Source organism: Chelonia mydas, chromosome 7 (assembly GCF_015237465.2).
Source record: "Chelonia mydas isolate rCheMyd1 chromosome 7, rCheMyd1.pri.v2, whole genome shotgun sequence".
In the NCBI taxonomy this organism is placed as follows: domain Eukaryota; kingdom Metazoa; phylum Chordata; order Testudines; family Cheloniidae; genus Chelonia; species Chelonia mydas.
This window is the reverse complement of record NC_057853.1, coordinates 5625968-5650924: the sequence shown is the minus strand read 5'-3', so window position 1 is coordinate 5650924 and position 24957 is coordinate 5625968. Positions and strand designations below refer to the sequence as shown.

At 42.7% G+C, this 24957-nt stretch overlaps 1 long non-coding RNA gene across 2 annotated transcripts; it reads right to left on the bottom strand.

Annotated features, from left to right (window-relative positions):
- Nucleotides 1–393: 393 nt before the first annotated feature.
- On the bottom strand, nucleotides 394–24957 carry LOC122466647. Of its 2 annotated transcripts, none has more exons than XR_006292332.1 (3): nucleotides 24045–24957; nucleotides 9235–9336; nucleotides 394–2500 (listed from the first exon to the last, which is right to left on the bottom strand). It is a non-coding gene; the product is annotated as an uncharacterized LOC122466647 (long non-coding RNA). The 2 variants fall into 2 exon arrangements; XR_006292331.1 differs by lacking the exon at nucleotides 24045–24957 and adding an exon at nucleotides 10794–17217.

Here is a 24957-nt window from a genome sequence, read left to right as displayed (position 1 = left end):
AATATTTGGGTTCAAAGCACAGTATGTGGTTAAAGGAGAAAATTCTCCTTAATATTTATATTTGCCTCCTAAGCTGACTCCCTCAGAAAAAAGAAACTCCTTTGACCACACAGCATGAACACAGGGGTGACTCTGCTCTGCTGAGTCACTGCCCACCATCTGGAATGGGGAAATCAGTGCCCCGAATCCAGCTCATTAAACAGCAATAGAAATGTCGCATAGCAGTAGCTCTTAATTTGCAGTTTATTTTGTTTTCTGAGATATGTGATAAAAAAACCTCCATCACCACAGCTGAGTGGGGGGACTACCAGCCTGAGGTGTTGAAATGCCATGAGAACTACTAGAATCCAAAACCATAAAGAGGATAAAAGACTCTCTCAATAGGATTGGACAGTATAGTTCTTTATTGACCAATAGTGCTAGCCATCTCAAACGGAGCAGGAAGCGGTGGGGCCATGCCCCTGCCTGCCATACCACATCCAGAGGAGCAGACTGGCTGGTGACGGGAGCTCATGTTTCATCCCTCACAGGGTCTGAAGCTATGGGCATGTACATCTGTGAAGGCAAAGTGGCGCTGCCTTCTCCCTGTGCAAGCGAGTGTCTGTAAGGCCCTACCTGTCTCTGGGCCTTCGTTTCACTTTTTGGTAATGGGGATCATGTGATTTACTTAGCTCACAGGGGTAATGTTAGTCTGAAGTTATGAAACAAATACTATGGTGATGAGCATCCCAGAATAAATTAATGATTTGGGACCCTCTAATACAAGCTGCTACAGAGATGTAAAGTACTTATGGTTTGGTTTCATTTGAGGCCACATTTTCCAAAGGGCTTCAGCCCAGAAGGGGCCTGACCAGTTTTATGTCAGTGTAGCCTGACCACAGTCAGTGAGCTTGCACTGGTGAAAAGACAGTGTAAGAGATGTCTAACTACCTGGTCTTCAGCCATGCAGGCAATAGAGCTGATCAAAGAATGCTAGTCAGATAATTTACTTGATGCATTTTGCACACATGCACAATCATAGTGAACTAGAATATCTGCACTCAATTATTTATTTACTTATTTATGGCCTCTGAGGACTTGCATTCTAGCTCACAACTGAGAACTCCACAACACTGCATCTGCAACTGACCATGCGAGCAAAATTTTTATCCTTTTTAGGGACTTAGATAGCCTCCGTTACCATAATATCTGAACACTCCAAAATGGTAGCATATTTATCGTCATAATACCCCAGTGAGGTAGGGAAATGCTGTGGGGAACTGGCAGACTAAGTGACTTGCCCAAGATCAGGCAACATGTGTGTGGCAGAGCAGGGACCAACCTAAGTCATAGGCTAGTGCCTTAACCACTGGACCAAGACAAACTTTGAAAATGTGGCCTTAAGGTTGGGATTTGGCTCTCATCATTCTTCCAAGGTTGAAGAGGAGCCTCCATGGTCCAGTGCATTAAATTCAACCATCATTAATTCATGATGCTTTGTTGATACCCAGACATCAATCGATATTATTTACTTGGGTGAATTCTGAGTTTAGCCTATGACTGTAATTTCATTTTGCTACAGAAAAAAGCCTTCCAATGGGGATTAGGAGCATGCTGTATGAAAGCAATATGCTCCAGGATACATTCTGGAGAGACATTCAGCATCTCAAAAATAGAACTCAAAGTGTTTGTGGCAAGGAATATGCTTAATTAGATTCATAGATGAGAACTCACCAGCTGTTCTGCAGACAACCAGAAATATTTGAGATTTCTTCCAGCTCTATGGAGACATAGGGATTGGCTTCTCTCCCTGTTGTTCGCCCTAGTCTAAAAGAGCCTTTGCACATATATAATTATTATCTGTTGCTCTGGTTCAGACAGGTCAGAATGTACACACAATCTCTATGCACAGAGAAAATTTGGCAGGGTTTTCTTTTTCTTTTTTTTTTTCAGCTCTGCTCACTTCACTTTTTGAAACATCTTAGCTACATTTTCATGCAAAGGATTTTCTGGATGTTAGACATTGCACACAGTTACGAAATGAAAATGTTTCAGAGGAAAAAATAGCTTTTCTTTTAAGAAAGCTTTGTGAGCTTATTAAAAAAACCCACTCTGCAGATAAAATGAAAAAATTCCTCCCTACTTTCTCAAGGATATGTGTTGCTTTTGCGGAGTCAGGCACTCTCTGTCCAGTCTCCAGTAAATTCTAATGGGGTCCTTCTAACTGGGAAAAAGGTAAATGACCTCTAGCATTATCTAGGAAGCTTGTAACAAATGCATATGATGCCGACAGACTATTCTATCTAAATCACACCTGGAGAGCAGCTGTGACTAGAGCCATGTCCTTTAGTGCCAAAACCCCAGATAGAGAGTAAAAGCCATGGTGCTGAAGAACTCCATAATGTCCTGTTATGTTATGTAAGTAGCAGGTTCTTTATCCACTGGAGGGCAACAACAGGTCACTTGCACACCAAACGCTTGTAGAGTAGGAGCTCCAGCTAGGCAGTGACTGCTCTCATTTCTGTGAAAACAACAGTTTGATAGGCTCTGCATGCATTAGTTTTGTTATACGATGGCAAATGTTACACACCATGTGCCTGATCTCAGAAACATTTGGCAGGCAGTTCTATGAACAAATATGCAAATCAGGTACCGGTGGCCAATCAGGTGCAAAATTGACCATTTCTGTGCATTTGTCCCTCGTTAGCAGGCAATGGCTGAAGCGTAGCCGAGGAGCAGAAATGCACACAAAGTGAGCACCTGGCATTTTGGAAATCAGGCTCTCACAAAGGCTTTGTTTTCACACACTGGGATGTTTTTTCATAAAGGAAGAGCAGACGGAGCTTTCAGATGGAATGACCTTTATTTATATCCAGAGAACAGCAAAACAAGAACAGAAATATCTCCACAGGAGAGCACAGTGAGCATCCCCCTGCAACAAGCTACATCTGAAATGCAAACAAGCAGCTGCCTCATCAGCCAGAAGGGAGACTCTTCTTTCCACTTAAATTGAGAAATGACACAAAAAACAAGTCATGACAGATACAAGATACAGGAACCCCAACTGGGCTCCGATCAGTTAGTTTTCCATGAGTGTTGCTTCTCCTTTTAAATAAGACAGAAGCAGAAAATGGTGCAAACCTTCCAGCAGGGTTTTCTCTCACACCTGCATACATTGGACCTATCTGTAGTTTGCAAGACCCAGGTCAGCCCAGACAAATGGTCATCGTCACAAGGACCACACCTGACTATGACAGTAGGAACCTGGTTTAAGATGGGGTAGATGGTCCTCTTCTGATGTCTTCTCTTTTGCTGCCACCAGAGATTTAATAACCATCATCCCACCAAACTCTAGGAGCAGCCTCCATCCTTTACGTTTTGACTCACGTGAGCAAAGGAGTTTGTGGAGGGGGGCCTCTTCTCCATTTGAAATCAGACAGGCACAGAGCAGGCCCAACCCTGCTCCCTTACACTCTCTGTGTTTGAGTAGTTCATAGCACTCAGGGAAATCCAGCCAGGCCTCTGGGATGCACGAAAGTCGGGTTTATCACCCCAAAGCAGCCTGGGGATGCTGCCAGCATTGATGATGAATAGTGCTGACCCTAAGTATCAGGCTGCTGATCCCTACCACCCCTCCTCTGCGTAGACAGACACAGCTGGAATCTGAGGGACAGGCAAAATGTGCCTCAAATGCAGTGGGCCTCAGTATAACTGCACTGTATTCCTTAATGTGGCCCATTGTGAATACAGCTATAGCATGGTAAAGGCAACGTAATGAAATGCTAAATGTGTTATACTGTTCAGCCACTAGGTGGTGCTATATGTAAAATAGCTGATTGAAACTCAGCGATGCAAGGCAGAGCATTAAAGCATCCTATGATGAACACATCTGGTGTGTATCTTGCTCTGTGACCAGTCCATATCTGGTACAGAAGTACCTGCCAGGCAATACTGTGGTGCTTCTATGATGACCACTGTAATTAGGTCATCTCTGTGACACAATAGTTATGTAATGTCTGTCTGCTATTCCTAACAAACAAGATGCAGGTGACTGTGTCCAAGTTTGTACCAAAAAGGGGCCCGTAACCAATTATTAAGAAAGTACAATGATAACACAAATATTCTGCTAACCAGGGAACAAAACACTCCACACTGATAAAACGTGCTTTGCTATCTGATGGAAAGGAAGAAAAGAGAAAGAAAAGGCTTTTTTACAGACACTGTAAAGTTCTCACTCTACTTCCTCCATGAAGCAGCATTGATCACCACCAACCTGGATCTTTCTCTAATTTGCAAATGGAATCCCAGTCCCTTAGAATGTTTGGCTCTCCTTGGAAATGCCTGTTATTTTACTTATCCTAAAATACCACGCTTAGCTTGGAATACAACCAGGATGTAAGGGTCTTAAAGCGGCACAAGTCGAGAGAGTCATATGAAAGTCACAAAGCTCAGACAATTAGTTTTCATTTGTAAGGCTGTAAAATTTTTATCTTTCATCTAACAGTGGGAGCAACTAGAAGAATGAATAAATGTTCAAGGAGCTTTGAAGAGCTAGTGTGTACACAAAGTAGTAACACTCATTATTCAGTTTCTACTCTAAACGGCATCTATTGGTCTCCCTTGTGCTCATATGAGCCCATGAGTCAATTGATTTGTTAGGCAGGGGTTGGTGGGTTGCTTAGCACTTAGGCGAATCAGTATTCAAAGTCATTCTCTGAAAATGCAGAAGTCACGTTTGTTACAGTTAGGTACTACTTAACAGATTAAATTATGCGTGCAGTCTATTTTAGAGGTACCCTCATTTTTCCTGATTCTTCATTTTTATTTATCTTGCAAGCGATAAACTTCAATAGAGGCAACAGTTGTGCACCAGGAAGCCTTTGTCTCTAATCTGGTATGATTAACTCTGAATCCCATACTTCAATAGCTGTGGCAGTCAGAATATTTTTTATTTCAGGAACGGATCAGTAACTTGAATCTTAAATTAGTTAGGTTTCGGCTTCATAGAATTCGAATTTCATTTTTTTATAATTTCAACAGATAATATTGATGTTTATTTTTAAGCATTTTGTAGATTTTGACCTATTTGAAATTTCATAATTGCACAAAATTATGGGGTTTAAGGGTTTTTTTTTTTTTAAGTTTATCAATTTACATTTTCACAAATGTGGGAAATTTTGGGCAGTCAGACAATTCTTTAATGACAGTAGACGTTAAGATCCAAAGAGTTAAAGCTTTATAAACTCATAAGGCCAGAAGGGACCATCATGATCATCTAGTCTGACCTCCTCCACATTGCAGACCACAGAATCTCACCCACCCACTCCTGTAATGGACCCTGTTGTAGTGTATGCACACCCCGTCCTCCTTTGGGATGGGGCAGGGTGGTGATATCACCGCGATTAGTCTCCCTGGCGGCCCTTGGGGCAAATGTGGTACGGCCCAGAGGGCAGGGTCAGGTACAGTGACCCTTACACTTAGGGCAACGCAGCCCAGTGGCCAGGCTCAGTCTAACAACCCCTGAGCCCTAGGACAGTGCGGCCCAGCAGCTAGAGTCCATGTAATCGCCCTCGGGTGCAGGGCAGGGTGGCTCAGCAGCCAGCATTTGGCTAACAACCTTCAGGGGCAGTGCAGCCCAATGGCCAGTTACAGCCTAATGGCTAGAGTCAATATGGCGGGGAAAGGTGAGGGCCGCCACCAGGGGGATGACAGCCCAGGCCCACCCAACTCCACCAGGCCATGACCCTAACAGTGATAGAGTGGTCCATCACTGGGTCAGCAGGGAATCCCACCGAAACACGCTGACCTCACTTGGGTGGCAGATACCGCTCGCTCTCCCTCCCTGGATCACTTCCTACTGTAGTTCCAGAAATTGCTGTCCATGGGGCATCAGGGTCTCCGAGCTCCTCAGCATGGATGGTCCTCTGGGGCTCTTTGGGCTCCAGGCCTCCAATCCAGCTTGCGGGGTCTCTGGCTCTTACAGGCAAGGGCTGTGGCAGCTCTTCAGCTGAAGCTTTGGTTGAAGGTCCTTCCCCTCCGGCCATCCACCCAGAATGAGCTGGGCTGCTCCCTTTTATACTGAGGCAACAGTTGGAGCATGCCCAGCATGGCCTGGGGGGCGGGACTTCCACCGCCCATAGTGTGGGGTTAACCCTTTCTTCTCCAGTACGGGGTATGCACACCCCGTCACAGACCCATAAACCTCTGGCTGAGTTACTGATGGCTTCAAATCATGATTTAAAGACTTCAAGTTACAGAGAATCCACCATTTACATTAGTTTAAACCTGCAAGTGACCCATGTCCCATGCTGCAGAGGAAGGCAATAAAAACCCAGGGTCTCTGCCAATCTGAACAGGGGGGAAATTCCTTCCCGATCCCAAATATGGCGATCAGTTAGACCCTAATCATTTTGGCAAAGCTCAACAGCCATACACCAGGAAAGAATTCTCTGTAATAACTCACAGCCCTCCCCATGTAGTGTCCCTTCACTGGCCTTTGGGGATATTTGCTACTAACAGTCTCAGACTGGCGACATACGATTGTCGGCAATCTCATCCATAAATTTATCAAGCTCAGTCTTGAAGCCAGTTAGGTTTTTTGCTCCACTGCTCCCCTTGAAAGGCTGTTCCAGAACCTCAGTCCTCTGATAGTTAGAAACCTTCATCTAATTTCAAGCCTAAACTTGTTGATAGCCAGTTTATACCCATTTGTTCTTGTGTCAACATTGACGCTTAACTTAGATAACTCCTCTCCCTCCCTGGTATTTATCCCTCTGATGTATTTATAGAGAGCAATCATCTCTCCCCTTCACCTTTGTTTGGTTAGGCTAAACAAGCCAGATGAGGTCTCTTCAGTGCCTTTTCTAATGGTAATAACACCTCTCTATATCTACTGGAAATACCTTGCCTGATGAATCCTAGGATTGCATTAACCTTTTTCATGACCACATCACATTGGTGATTCATAGTCATCCTGTGATCAACCAATACACCCAGGTCTTTCTCCTTCTCTATTGCTTCCAACTGATAAGTCCCCAGCTCGTAGCAAAAATTCTTGTTAGTCCCTAAAGTGCATGACCTTGCACTTTGCACTATCATCCCCTTTCTATTACGCCAGTTTTCAAGGTCTTCCAGATCTTCTTGTATGATATTCTGCTCCTCCTTTGTACTGACTATGCCTCTCAACTTTGTGTCATCCACAGATTTTATTAGCACACTCCGACTTCTTGTGCCAAAATCATTAAAAAAAATGTTAAATAAGAGTGGTCCAAAAACGAAGCCCTGAGGAACTCCACTCATAACCTCCCTCAAGCCTGCCAGTTCACCTTTCAGTATGACCCATTATAATTTCCCCTTTAACCAGTTCCTTATCCACCTTTCAATTCTCATATTAATCCCCATCTTCTCTAATTTAACTAATAATTTCCCATGTGGAACTGTATCAGATGACTTACTGAAATCTAGGTAGATTAGACGTACTGCATTTCCTGTGTCTAAAAATCAGTGATCTTCTCAAATAAAGAGGTCAGGTTGGTCTGGCACGATCTACCTTTTGTAAAACCATGTTGTATTTTATCCCAGTTACCATTTACCACTATGTCCTTAACTACTTTCTCTTTCAAAATTTGTTCTAAGACTTTGCATACAGTTGAGGTTAAACTAACAGGCCTGTAGTTTCCTGGATCACCTTTTTTCCCCCTTTCTTAAAAGTAGGTACTATGTTAGCAATGCGATCATAGGGTATGACCGCCAAGTTCACAAGATTCATTAAATATCCTTGCTATTGGGGTTGCAATTTCATGTGCCAGTTCCTTTAATATTCTTGGATGGAGATTATCCCCGATTTAGTCCCATTAAGATGTTTGAGTTTGACTTCCACCTCGGATGTGGTAATTTCCACTTCTATATCCTTATTTCCATTAGCCACCCTGCCATTACCCTAACCTCCTAACTGTTAAAACACAGATTTTCAACATTACACGTCAAAACATACAATCAATATCCTTAAATCAAATCATACCTGTTTTTACTATTCACTCACTAGTTATTTTGTAACAACCCTAACTCAAAAGTCTAAATCACTGGATTTTGACTCTAATGAGTTCTAAAACAGCATTTTTCTTACTCTGCCTACTTGTAAATCTTTATTATTATTGTTGGAAATATCTCTGTCAGTTTGTGTGTGTACGGTGAAATCAGTGTTTACCAATATTTACCAACAAAAATCTAATTCTTGCAAGCCTAGTTATGTTTCATCACATCTTAAACTCAAAATATGTTCTGAATGCACTCCATAGAATTTGATTTAAATGTATGGTTTGAAGCAGACAATCATCTCCACTATAGTTTGTGAGAAAGACTCAAATTTTAGAATTTACAGGAAAGGTTCACTTTACTGCAAGTTTGAGAATCCGTTCTCTCAGAGTTAATTGGCATTGCTAAGTGCTGTTAAGAGCCAGAGCAAATACTTCTCAGGGCCTCCATTCACACGCAGTGTGTTTTAGATTACATGTAAAAGGATTCAAGAGAGGAAGCTAGAAAAAAAAGGGAGTAGATTAAAATGAAAGGAACCAGCATATGGAAAAATGGGAAAAAATAGTCAACTCAAGGAAAAACAACACAAGCACAGTAAAGCAGAAGAGGTTTTACAAATTGGCAGGGTTTGGTGTAGGGGGAAAAAAAGCCAAGAATTAGATGTGCCAGAATGAAAAAGATAATGTATCAAAGGATCAACACTCAGCACTTGAAGGAAGCATCATGAGCAAACCAGGGTGGAATGGAGTGAGTGGAAGAAGGTGAAGAGTAGATGAGGAAATAACAAAAAGATGGTGAAACATAAAAGCCAATTTTTTTTGCATGAACCTGCAAATAAGAAAGTGAATATTAAGCCTAATCAGAAATGTGACCAGGATAAAAGGAATTTGGACGTGCAAAGGTTATCCCCAATTTTATTGACATTTCCTAGAGCTAGTGACCTGGTAGTGTGGCAATACACAGGGTCTTCAGGTAGTTCTAACCTTGTTCTGAATTACTCAGATGAGCAAGAGCAGGGAGTGCTATGAAAGCTTTCAGTCCAGCCCCTAGGGGGTGTGCAGACTTCATTTTGTGCTCCAGCATACCCCCCTGGCCAGTGCTTTCTCAGATAATGTAGTGATGGGTGCACTTGGAATACCTAGCAAAAAAAAAGACAGATAGATGGACCCCAAGATACAAAGTCTGATTACAAACTATAAAGTGAAAATCGTTAGCACTTACCAAGGATCAAATCCTATGATAATTTCATTCACTGACCATGGGTGTTTGCAAGAGGATCATCTCCTCCATCGTTTTCCTTTTCACCCCACAAGAGCAGAGGATCTTTTGTTCACAGGGAGACACAGAAACCAGCGTTAATCTCCCTCTCAAAGTGGAATGTCAGTTACAGCTGCATTTAAGGAAGAGGAAAACAGATTAAACTAAAGTAGCTATGGGAAGCTGGGCTACTATAGTTCTAGAAATTTAGGGTCTGATCCCGCTTGGTGGTGACCATCCTGAACCCCCATTGAGTTGAGATGCTCAGCACCACGTAAGATTGGGGTCGTATGGAACACAAGCCAAAGGCTGGTAATTGCACTTACATGAAACTGGCAGCATTTCCATTCAAAGCCATTAACTGGAACTCACTGACGCTCTCTGGGTTGTTCGCCCTCCCAATCTGTATTTCTCCCCCTTTCCAGGAAGAAACAGAAACCCATTCCTGTTCTTTCCAAAGTTCCCCTCCTGCGCATTTATCCTGATGTATTGTATCCCATATACATTTGGTGGGATACAGGCTTACTGCCTAGCCCCTTGGGTTCCCTTCATCTATAGAACACCTGTAATTTGTCATGAAAGTGATATCACAAATTTAATATGGATAAGACTATTCAGAAAATGAAAATTAATATGTTCCAGGACAATTTGTCAGGACTTAGACATGGGTGCTAGTGGTCAGAGAAGGGGTGGTCAGGGCTAGTGGTCAGAGGCAAAGGCAGGTGTCAGAGCCAGAATCAGAGTCCAGGAACCAGTTCAGGGGTCAGAGGCAGAATGAAGGATCAAGCAAGAGTCAGATCCAGTGCAGCAGCCCACCATGAAGTCTCTCACTTGCTCAGACAACTTCCTGTGCCTCCTTCTGGCTTAAATAGTGCGGCTGGAGAAATCGGTGGGGCCGGTCATCATCCCCAGTCAGGATCCTCCTAGGAGATGACTCTGGGAGGAGTCAGAGTTCTGCTAGCACCTCATTTCCAATAGTTCTGGATGAAATATCCGGGGGTGGCCAGGGTGTGAGGGCTGCTTGGGAGGCTATGGGCCCATGTTTGAGACCTGTAGGCCCTTACACACTGTCATAACCACAACCAACACTATATCGGAGTGATAATGCTAACGCTTACAACCCTTAAACCCTCACTGTATAGAGTTCATCCAGGAATCATGCTCAGTCAGTGAAGCCAAAGGCACCTGATGTGACTTTTAACTTAATGTTTCATTCAAATCAATGGGCATTATGAAACTGCTTTCCAGACTCATGCACATTCTGCTGCAGTGAGCAGAGCTGAAAATCACTAACCTTTAGGGTAAGCCTGATCTCCAGCTATTGCAATACAATGTTCTGAAACACTACAACATTCTGCTTGTTTTAAAGGATAATATTATATTAATATTGCATTAAGTTGGCATCACTTCCTCTGGAGACTAGTGTGTGTGTATGATTTGATAAGGGATCAGGCCTAAGGAGAGTTTATGTAACACTTCTTTGCTGGGAGCCTTTCTTATTACATGATATGAAAAGGACTTACTCTTTGCAAAGAGAACAGTGAAACAAATTAAGCCCTCAAAGTACTTGAGCTCAGAAGGGAACCTGGTTGCAGAGAACTGGAAATATGGTACAACAGTTTCAATGATATCTAGAATAAAGCAGCAAACTGTAAGGAAAAAATATTCAGAGGGCAAAGGTGATTACACTGTTCCATGAAGTCAGAGTAGAGGCATGTGAGCTTGCTAACCTAAATCAAGCACTAGAAAATACCAAAAGTAGGGACAAAGATATTGAAATATTTCACAAATCCCATTCTCCATTTCAGATCATCTCAGTGGAAAGGCTTAATTGTAAAACTAATAATTCAGCAACCTGGTGATTCAAGCAATCATTATGCTTCCAGCTCGTGTAATAATGCCAAATCCAATGAATTCCAAGCAGATGGTTTATTTAAAGATCCTGTTGTACATGGTATAATCAATATCCAAATTACAGCAGGAATGTTGCAAGGAAAAAAAGATATAATTGTACACATGTGAAAACCCTCCAGTTTGGACATAGACAGGGCAAGGGTAATCAGCACTTCTTAAATTCTTAGAAATGCAGTGAAAGAGCTGAAGTGCATGTAATCAACAGTGAAAGTCATTGTAGCAAAGCAGATAAAGTTAATTATACAGTAAAGGAACATTTTTATGCAGTCGATGTGGTAGTAATCAGAATCAACAGAAAAGTCCAGAAGGAACTGTGTACTATTCGAACAATTATTTGATAAAAGTGTACTGCACAAATTACCTAAATAAAAAGACATAATATATAGGCACACAGCTGGGGAGGGAAAATGGTAATGAAGAGTCATGGATTTTTGCATACTCTAAGTTATTTAAGAAAATAATGGGCCTCATGCTGCAGACTTTACTCATGCCAAAGTCTCATTTACTTCATTCTAGAGGCTTTCTAGAGGTTGCACTGAAATTTGCAATTATAGCAGGGAATCAAGGCCCAAATCCAATGCCCATCAAAGCCAATAAAGATATTCCCACTGACGTCAATGGATGTTGACTTCTAAGGTATTTAGGTGCTGCTGTGCTCAGACTCCTAAGCTCCTAAATCACGTTTGAGCGATTTAGTCTCCTAAATCAATTAGGTTTTGCAACAGTGAGTACAGCAACATCTAAAGACCTTTAAAGATCTGGGCCCAGATTCTTTTGTTATATATGAAAAATAATATGTATCCCCACCAAAGTTCAGCCATTTACACTTTGAGTAGAGAGTTAATTTTCCAGAAGTAAATCTGTACTTTAGGAGAAAGGAGAAGCTAAAATGTCCTTCTTCTGAAATGTAGACTTGCAATCTAGCATTTCCTTAGGATTCTTCTAGCTAATAAGTGGCTTGGTTCTAACAGTTCAAAGTTTGCATCCACAGAACTGTGGCCAGAACCTCAGATGGGGTGAGGCTCTGGCACATAATGTCCAAAACGTAAAATTATCTTTAAGTTGCATTTCAAAAGTATAAGTCTGAGGTTTCCCTATTTTAATGTATATATTTATGAATGGTGTTTCCCAATTTCCCCTGCATTCTAATATTAGTTTGGTTTGGTAATATACATATTGTGACAATCTTAACTCTATATTGATGAAGTATTTTATACTGGAACCAGAGACAACCCTTGCTGCGGATGGGTGGGGGGGGCGCAGTGAGGGCAGCTGGCTTTAGCAGTGTTACTGAGCATGCTCAGTCTGTGTGAGTATGCTCAGTACAAACCCAGCAGCAAATTGAGGGGGAGGGGCACGTGACCCTGCATACCCCCTTGCCCCCCGCCTTCCTCACACGTCGCCTCTGGCTGGAACATATATGAAGATCAACTTTCATCTAGTGTATTCACTGACCTTTTGGGTAAGTGGAAAATTCAGCTTTAAATTTCCATGAGACAGAACTGTGATGAGATTTTGCCCAGATTCTGCACTGTGCCCCCTTAGGTATCGCACTGCTAACACTGAGCAACCTAATCCAATGAATAGGGAACCAGACTGTGACTTGGGACATCTGGATTCTGTTTTTGGCTCTGCCACTAACCTTCTGGCCAAGTCATTTCACCTAGCTGTACCTCTGTTTCCCCTCTCAAACTTCTTTCTTGTCTAGTTAGATTGTAAGCAATTTTCGGCAGAAACTGTCTCCTCCTATGTGTTCGTATAGCATCTTTGTTGGTCCCTTTAGGTTCTACTATCACACAAATAAGGGAACAATAAAACAAAATAATAATAATTAATAGCAGACCCTGGCAGTTTTGTAGGGGAATCCTCTAGTGGGGTATAGACAGTGTTGCAGCTTCTGTACCCTCCCCCCAACCATGCTGTCAGTGGAGGGAGTGTGGCTGGAACAAAAGTAGGGAAGGGGTGGATGGGTCTCCTTCATACTCATCTGATCCCTAGCTAGTGTTTTGACACCTCCTGACCATCAGAGGCCAAAGGCCTCTCCAACTTGTAATTAATTATGATTGTTTAGTTTGCTTCTTCCCATGCTAATAAATCCCTTAAAATGGCTGTTTGTTAGTATGTACTGAATAACAGAATAAAATGTTTTAAAAGACTTATTATTAGGACTATGTGAAAAGTTGTATCTCAGAGCATCATGTTGAAATAACAGGAGGGGACTTGGTGATCGGAAAACATCCAGCTAATTTTTTTTTAAAAGGCTACAAACCAAAACCAAACCAATTAAAATGAAACAAATGTCTGATTGGTTCAATGAAATTAGCAACACGGAGATGCAGGGAATGGGCACTCAGTGACAAAAGAATTCATCCAGTCCCCAGAAAGATTCAAGAAATTCTTGAGATGGAAAGATCACAAAACAAGGTCATTTTCTGAATATCCTTAGACTTAATAATGTACACAGGAGAATGTGAGATTAATACTCTGCTGTCTTAAAGCCACTCAGATAATGGAGTTACACCAGCAGAGATTCTGGTCCTGTATCTTGAATTTATCAAACACAAAGATTATTATTTTTGGATGTGAAAAGTTCCACAGATTGTAAAATGTCAACAGTAATCAGTTATTAAAGCAGATCACAATCTTCTAGAGGACATATCCAGAGAAACTCTGTGCAAAACACTCCCCTAGTTTTCAAAAAAGATACAGAGATATATATTAATTTGATAGGAAGCATAGATCTAGGACAGATCTTCGTGTTACATTCAACAGTTCATAGCAGCGAACTGAAGCATAAAGAATGAATGGCTCAAGTATCATCAGTTCCAAAGTCAAGTTAGAGCAGCCTTGAAAATGAAACAAGCTGTCCCAGCATTGCAGCATGGTTTCAAACTGCCTGAGAAAACGTAACTGGCATTTGAGAGGAGAAACCGCAGCTTGGAATGTGATTCTGTACAAAGGATACTTACGCATACTATCAGACACCACAATAGCTGAAATACTACAATTAGTCCCTGGTATGTACACATTTGCATTTGCAATGCAGAGACAAGGGATGCCATGCTTCCAGACAGTCTTGAATTCAGAAAGTGATGCTCTAATATTCATTCTGACATTTGCACCAAACACAGATGTTGGGGCAGAAAAGAGGTGCAGGAGCCCTCAGCATCAAAGGCGCCATGGTAGATATCTCAGCCACAACGTCCCTAGTCTCACAGGGTATGTCTCTATTGCAACTCACGCTGTGATCTCGGCATAGGTAGACATACCTGCACTAGCACTGAGAAAAATAGCAGCAGAGATGCGGTGGCACAGGCTTTGGCGATGCAAGTAGGTACCCACGGTTCCAAGAGGGCTTGTATAGCCTGTGTTGAAGCCTGGACCACCACATTTACACTGCTATTTTTAGCAATGCTAGCCCAGGCAAAGCTGGAGCAGGTATGTCTACCCGAGCTGCAGTCACCCCTTGGATTGCATTACAGACATACCTATAGTGACGTTTCTTCCTCCCACCCTTTTGAGATGGTGCCCAGAGCTCCAATACCAAAAATCTCTTGGTCCTTTTTTTTTTTTTAAACTTTTTTTAGTTTGATGGCAGTGGAGAGGCACTGAAGTGTCCTTGAAATGAGGATTACTTGAAACTGAGGTGACAGTCACAATAAGGACCTCGTACCGATTTCCTTGGCATCGATGAACACCTGGGGATTAAATGAGGACCTCCACTGGCTTTTGGCACTGAAAAATCTTTGTCACTGTGAATGCTTCCTTAGTATCCAATTTCTTAGCTACCTGCAGGGCAAATGGCACCAACGATGGACCCGCATCAATGGGTTCCGAATAAGTGAAAAATCAGCCATGGCACTGGTGAAATTCTAGCATTGGCAGGCTCACTTCTTAAAGCTGCTCTTCTCAGTGCCAATGAGATTTCAGCCCCTGCAGAAGACTTGGGTCCTACACTACTGCACTGGAACCTGATCTATCTGCAGTGGACTTTGACCTCAGGACTGTCCCTGACTTTGAAGCCCAAGATAGAGTGCTCTGTCCCTTCATAGAGACGGATGGCTGATCTGACATTGGATCCAGCAACCTGGCATGTGAGGCTGCTGGTGAGGAAGCCCCAGAGCCTCCACAACCTGTCTGTGTGGGACTGGGGTGTAGAGGCTCTATGCACCAAGCAGTGATATGAGGAATGCTCTTCCCCCAGGCTGAACAAACAATCAATATGCTTAGGGAACGTGAAGGCCCACAACGCATATTACTTAAATCTGCCCTGCTTATCTGATTCCTTGGCGATTGGACCAGCCCTGACCGAAAGCTCTGAGGACCCAAGGCCCAGAATAAACTAAATGCCAAATCATGTAAACTACCTAATATTTGCTAACTAGCTAAGTACCTAATACACTAGAAATTAAGGGAGTTGTGCATCAGAAGTTGCTACACGCACTGACAGAAGGTCCTTACATCCACAGCTGGGCTTGGGAAAGAAGGAATGTAGGTGGCTGGGGTCACATGACACTTTTATAACCTCAGCTCTAAACAAGGAGTGTTGCAAAATGGTGTTTGTCGGCTCTAAGAGGCACTGGTATCCTGAAGTCCCAAGGTTCAGAGTCCGACATCCCACAAGCCGGAACGTTCACAGGCAATCCACAAGGAGAAGCAAACATTCTTGATTTAAGAACAATGAATTTGGACAGATGAAGAAGAGGCAAAATCATTTCTATGGTGATTTCAGGCAGCCTACCCCAGACTTACACAATTATGGCTTTAATTACCCTAAGCATTTCGACAACTGTTGCTTAGTGATAATTTGGCGGTACCAGATCATTTTAGTTAGGATTCAGTAATGACATAGTTTCACTTTACATTATGAAAAAACAACAGGAAGGAGCTATAAAATTATGCTTCAATATTGCTCTGAAACACTGTCACCTTGTGGCAATTTGCAGATGTAGCACTTTACATCACAGTGCAATCCAGATCTCTTTTTGAGACTAGGCGCAGTGCTAGAAATAGATTATGGTTCAGAAGAAAGGGGTAGGAGGGCTCTTCTTTTATCAAAGCAGTCCACCCATCCCTACTACAGACCAGTATCGGTGGCTGAAGAGAGGAAAGCAGGGGATTGACAGAGGATTAACAGTGTTTTAGCCCACTCACTGAACTACCACTGTGTTTCATCTCATCATCTAAAGCCCTTGTGGGTTTTGACACCTTCCTTCAAAACACAACCTATGAATTTGTCCTGTAACTCCTGCCAGCTCCCTGGGCTAAACTTTTTACCTCACTACTTACCACTCAGTGGGCCAAATTTCTCTCTCAGTTACCACTGGTGTGAATACTGAGTCTCTCCGCTGACTTCAGTAGAGTGTACATGCCACCAGTTCTGCATGAAGAACAGTTGCCAGACTCTGCCTTTGATATGTGCAGCTCCCTTACAAAAGGGTAACCCTTTTCAGAAAAAATCCCTATGTCAACACTGGAGGACAGGGCAGACCTAAACAAAGCAAAGGTGGGTAATAAACTCGTGCTGAGCTACGGTGTTCATGCACAGGTGACTGTCTCACGGTTCTGGCACGCTGCACTCTCGGGAAACAGGAGTTAGCTAGCAGTGGCTTCGAAAGTGTCATAAAGCTGTTCAGTAGAGCAGGTGTATCAAGATAGGGTAGAGAGGTGACAGGAGAAGCAGCATCAGCGAGCAGGGAATACAGTAAGGCTACAACAGCAGGGGGTCTAAAGAGAGAAACTCTTGGCAGGACCACATTGCTGCAGCCAAAGAGGGCGAGGCTGCTAGTGCTGTCAGAATCAGGACAGCAGCGTTGTGCAAGCTAGGTTCATGGCCCTGCCTGGCCCTCCCTTGACTGAGAAGGGGTTAGTCCTGGAGTGTTGGAGGAGCCATCTTATGAGAAAAGAGAGAGAGGGATGCCAGCAGCAGCAATACCAAGCCTTGATGTGGAAGCTGGGCTCCCACCTTTCAGTTTCACACCAAGTGTTATTTGCCTGTAGTATCTGTCAACACAGTATCAGCTCAGCAGCCACAGGCACATTTCCTTGTCTGTGAGTGAAGACGGGGCAGTGTGAAAAACCCAGGCGCCTTCCTTCTGGGAAGTTTTCACCTGTTGTTGTGGCTGTTCTGGGTCAGAGCTGGTTATGGGAGAACTTTTGATGACTAAACTGAAGCAAGTAAGCTCCACAAAGACTATGCAAGGCCCTTTTATTACCCCACCCAGAAGCCATAGAAAATAAACATCTCCACGTAAAGAGCTGCCTCATCTTTTGGGTTTCCAGGTTGAATTAAAAAGATGAAAGGGATTTTTCTTAGGAACTGTGTTAACGTCCTATGAGAGCACAAATTAGCACAGAAGTATCTGGAAGTACAGTGCGAAATGCTGTAACTTAGTGGCGGGGAAGGGCTGGCTGTTTGAAGGGGAACAAGGAGGATAGTGTAACATAACTGGCTGTTGCTCTTAAATATGTTAATGTTGTTACACTTCTTGATTTAATAAACAAACGCACCCCAGAGGAGATTGGAGCCAGCTGGCAGTTTTACCAAAGAGTGCCCTACCGAGTAATCCTTTCAACTAAATGGTAAATACAATTACTTTCTCCTTGTTATTTCTGAATTTAGGACCACACAGATACAAGGACAGACAAACCTGGCCCACAGTGGGATTGCGAAGAGGCAGGGGGCCTGTCAATAGAGATCTACTGTAGTCCCATTGAGGTCAGTGGAACTACTCACATGCTTAAAGCTACTCCTGAGTGTAAATGTTCACAGGATTGGGTCTTCCAGGAAAAAGAAAAACAACAAACTTGATGGAGACCTTCTGCTCAGCAGCTGCAGCTGGCTAGGTGCCAGGCTCAGCACACAGTCAGGAAATTATGGGCAGCTCTGCATTGTCCTTTTTAAATGGAGGCAAACCTCAGTTTTATATGAAGGTCTTTAGGAAAATCAGGGAACCTGTAAAAAGAAATTTGAGTTGTGATCTGCATTTTGGATAATACAAAGATTTGCATATTTTGAAGACTAAATGCTTCACATATTATTCACCTCCCCCATATCATCTGAGGTTAATAGTCTGATAGTTTTCTATTCAAACTATACCTTCCACGTTCACACTAAGAGCACAGCAGAACTATTTAAAAATGGATTAACTAATACAATTGCATAAATATGGCATGTTAAGCCATTTAAATAACCATGTCAGAGCACCTACATTACCCCTCTTCAAGAAGTATACCTGTTCTGGAATGGATGAAGTAATATGAATATAAAGAAGCATCCCAGGAGTCCTGATCCCATTTCCCCGTCTGATCATTTCAGGTCTACTTTTTGATATGTTTTTGCAACAAAGGAATTTATTTATTTGGATTCTTTTAGAGAGCTAAATCCAAATTAGAATTATTGCCACCAAATTAAGCCTCATTTTCTTCTTATAACAATTGGTGATATAAGAATTACCTCCCTGAATTCTCTCTAACATGTTTGGCATTAAAGATCAAAGGCAGACAATTAGGTTCCTCTCCTCCTAGTTATTGTTTCAAGCAACAACTAGGTAAGGGAAGAACAAAGATGCATGCATTTAGAAAACGGTGGGCTAAATATTTAGACACAAATTGAAAAATAAATTAATTAGGTTTTCACATATAATTGCCAAAACCAAATGCATCACTTTAACAATAATAGAAAACCACATTGAAAGTAAAATCAACTGTTTTATTCTCTTTTCACTCATAGCAACATACTGTTGTAGGTTGGGCTAAACCTCATTGAATCTGGTGCGTGCAACTGATGTCCGTCATTTAAGATAGTAAAACCAGTTAAGCTCCTTTATGAAATACTATCAGTGTCCACTCACAGCAAAGGCACGTCCAAGGCCACTCGGAAATGTGAAGTATGTGGGCGAAGGCCTTCACCAAGTATTGGCTGAATGAATGTGGGTGGATACTGGCGGAGCTAATTGGCAGGCTAGGGGTATATGCGTGTGCCTTTTCAAGCATATTGTACTCCTCACAAAAGGAGGAGTCTCACACAAATTTTCACACAGGGCTAGAGAGAAAGCCAGTCCCACACTCATCCGATAGCAGCTACTGCAGTCCAATGGGTTGGGCCTGGCTCCCTGCTCTGGGTGTTGCGATGTGGCACTGCAATCCCATGTACCATGCAACAATGCCACACACTCAAAATTGACCCAGTTACCCCTCTGTCATGTGGCCAGAGAAGTGGCTGGGCTCCAGGTGGCAACGCTCAAAGTGGGAGCGGGGCTGAGCCTTGGGACAAGAGCTGCCACTGCCAGGTGAATGCATGGTGGGCTTGCTGTCCAGTCCACCACCACTTCACCTCATCTCAATGCTCAAATAAATGTGTTAGTCTCTAAGGTGCCACAAGTACTCCTTTTCTTTTCACCTCATCTGGTTGCAAAGCTTGATTCTGGCACTGGAGGGGGGAAGACAATAAGAAAAGCATACAGAAACTGAAGGAAAAGGAAGCTACAGACACAGCTGGACAAGCACAGTGTGTGGCCCTGAAAGAAGCTAGAGAGAGGACTTTTGGGTCTGGCCAAGAGAGGATTAGCACCTGTTGTTTGGTTCCTCGTGTGTTCAGGGAAACAGGACTTTATACATTCTTTGTAAACAAACAAGACTGCACCAAGGTACCTAACTCCCTCATCAATTTCTCCTCTTAACTGGGCCAACCTATGAAACCCAGAATTATTGGGTGGGCACTCAAAAAGGGTAACAATAGTTAGGGCCTAATTAAAAAGTGGCAAGTCAAAAAGAAATACTTTTTCACATAGTGCACAATTAAACTGTGGAACACATTGCCAAAGAATGTTGTTGAGGCCAAAAATTTAGCCAGATTTAAACAGGGGCTGAATATTTGTATGGATAACAAGAATATCCAAAGCTTTCAGTTAATGCGAGTATATCTCTTTGGAAGAGATATGAGCCCTTAAGCTTTGGGGTGAAAACTAATCTCTAAGGAATAGGGTTTAGTTAGGAGACCTAATATGGGCGGGGGGGGGGGGGGGGGGGGCAGATTATCCCACATCTGCCTAATGCGAGGGTGCTTTTTCTGAGGAATCTGGTGCTGGCCAGTCTTGGAGACAGGATACTGAACTAGATGGACTTCTGGTCTGATCCGCCTTGCAATTCCTATGTTTCCAATCCTGTCACAATTATTCACAAGGAATTCTTAATGTTGTAAACAGTTTCATTGATGTTAATGTGAATAAGTTTGAGTCTGAACAAGAAAAAGAGAGAGTGCACATAGGTATATGTGAATGCAAATCTGCATGTAAATGTGTGTGCAAAGGGAGTCTGTGTGTGTTGAGACATTAGCCATATTTATCAGATCACGGCCAACCAGGTTTGGTATTCTTAAATTATACCATCAATAAACAACACACCACAAAACCCATACAGATTGCCCAAAATATGTCTGGGGACAAGAATCAAAATAAAAATACAAAAGAGCCCTGAAACCCTAGTCATAGATAACCTGAACAAACACTAGGACCAACAGGAAAATGACATAAACATTGATGCAAAAGACCTACACAGAGTTCTCAAAAGAGCACCAAAGCAATCCCTAACCATACAACCAGAAAAAGAGGACTGAAAATTCAGAAAGGAAAAAGAAGAAAAACAGTTTGATATAAAGAAAAGGAGTACTTGTGGCACCTTAGAGACTAACAAATTTATTTGAGCATAAGCTTTCGTGAGCTACAGCTCACTTCATCAGATGCATTCAGTGGAAAATACTGTGGGGAGATTTTTATACATAGAGAACATGAAGCAATGGGTGTTACCATACACACTGTAACCAGAGTGATCACTTAAGGTGAGCTATTACCAGCGGGGGTGGGGGGGTGGGGGACCTTTAGTAGTGATAATCAAGGGGGGCCATTTCCAGCAGTTGACAAGAACGTCTGAGGAACAGTGGGGGGTGGGGGAGTGAAATAAACATGGGGAAATAGTTTTACTTTGTGTAATGACCCATCCACTCCCAGTCTCTATTCAAGCCTAAGTTAATTGTATCCAGTTTGCAAATTAATTCCGATTCAGCAGTCTCTCATTGGAGTCTGTTTTTGAAGTTTTTTTGTTGAAGAATTGCAACTTTTAGATCTGTAATCGAGTGACCAAAGAGATTGAAGTGTTCTCCGACTGGTTTTTGAATGTTATAATTCTTGACGTCTGATTTGTGTCCATTTATTCTTTTACATAGAGACTGTCCAGTTTGACCAATGTACATGGCAGAGGTGCATTGCTGGCACATGATGGCATATATCACCTTGGTAGATGTGTAGGTGAATGAGCCTCTGATAGTGTGGCTGATGTGATTAGGCCCTATGATGGTGTCCCCTGAATAGATATGTGGACACAGTTGGCATCGGGCTTTGTTGCAAGGATAGGTTCCTGGGTTAGTGGGTCTGTTGTGTGGTATGGGGTTGCTGGTGAGTATTTGCTTTAGGTTGGGGGGCTGTCTGTAAGCAAGGACTGGCCTGTCTCCAAAGATCTGTGAGAGTGATGGGTCGTCCTTCAGGATAGGTTGTAGATCCTTGATGATGCGTTGGAGAGATTTTAGTTGGGAGCTGAAGGTGACGGCAGTGGCGTTCTGTTGTTTTCTTTGTTGGGCCTGTCATGTAGCAGGTGACTTCTGGGTACTCTTCTGGCTCTGTCAATCTGTTTCTTCACTTCAGCAGGTGGGTACTGTAGTTGTAAGAATGCTTGATATCTTGTAGGTGTTTGTCTATGTCTGAGGGGTTGGAGCAAATGCGGTTGTATCGTAGAGCTTGGCTGTAGACAATGGATCGTGTGGTGTGGTCTGGGTGAAAGCTGGAGGCGTGTAAGTAGGAATAGCCGTCAGTAGGTTTCCGGTATAGGGTGGTGTTTATGTGACCATTGCTTATTAGCACTGTAGTGTCCAGGAAGTGGATCTCTTGTGTGGACTGGTCCAGGCTGAGGTTGATGGTGGGATAGAAATTGTTGAAATCATGGTGGAATTCCTCAAGGGCTTCTTTTCCATGGGTCCGGATGATGAAGATGTCATCAATGTAGTGCAAGTAGAGTAGGGGCATTAGGGGACGAGAGCTGAGGAAGCGTTGTTCTAAGTCAGCCATAAAAATGTTGGCATACTGTGGGGCCATGCGGATACCCATAACAGTGCCTCTGATTTGAAGGTATACATTGTCCCCAAACATGAAATAGTTTTGGGTGAGGACCAAGTCACAAAGTTCAGCCACCAGGTTTGCCATGACATTATCGGGGATACTGTTCCTGACGGCTTGTAGTCCATCTTTGTGTGGAATGTTGGTGCAGAGGGCTTCTACATCCATAGTGGCCAGGATGGTGTTTCAGGAAGATCACCGATGGATTGTAGTTTCCTTAGGAAGTCAGTGGTGTCTCGAAGATAGCAGACAATCCTGCTGTCAGGGTGCCAATGCCTGAGATGATGGGACGTCCAGGATTTCCAGGTTTATGGATCTTTGGTAGCAGATAGAATACCCCAGGTCCCTTTCACAATATTGAAACTCGAGAAAACCCTTCAGAAACACAAATGCAGAAAATCATACAGACCAGATAATATAGGTAATATTTACAAACACATTAATGGCAGTTAGGTGCCCAACTTGCATTAGCAGTCTGTAGGAACTAGGTGCTCGGCTGCCATTTTTGCCTTTGTAAATTTACTTCCATCTCAAGTTTATACTAAAACACAGCATAGAAATAATTTAGAAAGCCTTTTAAATTTTTAGCCCGACCTCCCCAGTGTTGACACTTCCTCAGAAAAGATCAGATGGACTAATCACTCCAAAAGCAGAGAGAGACCCTCAACTCAGACAATCTCGGAGGTCGTTATATTATCAACAACATCATCAACTGTTCTGAATGAAACAATAATACATTTGAGTTTGGCCAATAACAATGTAATAATAAAAAGTCAAGCTGTATTAAGCCACTGACTGCATTTTACCCAGCAGATGATCAACAAACATATAAAAAATAAAAGGGGATGAGAGTTTTCTGCTTTATATAACTTTTTAAAAATCTTTTGATTCAGTCTGGCACCCAGGATTGACTCTTAAATTGATACTAACTGGAATTAGTGAGAAAACATGACACTGTATCAATCTACCAACCTATCTAATACTGAAGAAAAATAAACAATTTGCAAACAGCCGTCAGGCAAGAGAGGGGAATAAACACATGGATGTAATCTGAGCCTAAGCCTTTTCAGCATAGATATAAATGATTTATCGACTCTGCTGGAGCAGTCCGCAAATTCAAGACTTCCACTAAACAACACAGAGATAGATTGTCTAGTTTTGCTAATGACCCGGTCACACTATCACTCATACAAGATCATCTGTATGCATAGTGCCATCTAGTGACTCCAGATAATGTTACAGTCTCCAAACAAAATCACACCACCAGAAATGGACTGAAATACATGGGCTTTATGTGTTAACTTGGAAAAATATAACAAAATTGAGATATTTGGAGGGATAAAAACAATCATAAAATTTTATTAGGTAGAAATTGAACACAGTCTAAATTATAAATACATAGGCAGTACTGCCAACCCTGAGTGTTAAAAAATAATGTCTTGTCTATGTAAGTGTTTTCCTACATAGGGGCCTTAGGTACTTTACTAGTCACTGTCCTACAGATTTTACAATCTAACACAATGGGGCCCCATCTCAGCTGACATCACTAGGGGCTACCACAATACAAATAAGTAATAACAAAAAAAATTTGCTACTCTAATGCCCACACTACAATATCGTATATGCTCAAATTATCACAAATGCTCAGACTTTTCACTAAAAATAAGAAGTAATGATGAGGCTGGTGGGTCTCACCTATATGCTCAGAGTCTAACTGATTGCCATATTGGGTTTCAGGAAGGAATTTTTCCCCAGGTCAGATTGGCAGAGACCCTGGAAGTTTTTTTGCCTTGCTCTGCAGTATGGGGCACCGGTCACTTGTTTGTCTGAAGTAGAGTAAATGATGGATTCTCTATAACTTTTGAAATCTTTAAATTGAGAGTTGAGGACTTCAGTAACTCAGCCAGAGGTTATGGGCCTATTGCAAGAATGGGTGGGTGAGGTTCTGTGGCCTGCGGTGTGCATGAGGTCAGACTAGCTGATCAAGATGGTCCGTTTTGGCCTTAAAAGTGTATGAGGGAGAAAAGAAAGCTACAGCAGAGATAACATGTTTTACGCAGTGTGATGCTAACAGCAACAGATGAAAAGTGTTAGAAAAGTGTGAAATATTAGAGCTGATAGAAATGTTTCACATTTCAATTAGAAATTTGAACATATGGGTAGGGGGGACTGGTGGCTTGTGCATGTGTATCCATTGGTGGAGTCTGCTTATACTGAGGTCACGGTGTATTTGGGTATCTCTCTTTGTGGGTGGAGTCAATGTGTGGGGGAGGAGTGTCTGTGTCAGTGGGAGGAGTCTATGGTGAAATATTTATGTCTCATTTGAAGGAGGCTGTGGGTGCATCTGGGGTCTCTGGGTGCATCGGTGGGGAGGTGTTGATGTTGAAGTCAGGGGTCTCTGAGGATATAGGGCATTGAGACGGGGTGTGAGGGGTCTCTGAGGGCATCATGTGGTATTGGTTTCGGGAGGTCTCCAGGGCGTTGTGAGGGAGGTGTCAGGAGTCTCTGGAGGCATCGTCGGGGTGTCGGTATCGGGGGGTGTCTCTGAGGGTGTCATGGCGGGTGTCGGGGGTGTCATGGGGTGTCTCTGAGGGTGTCATGGCGGGTG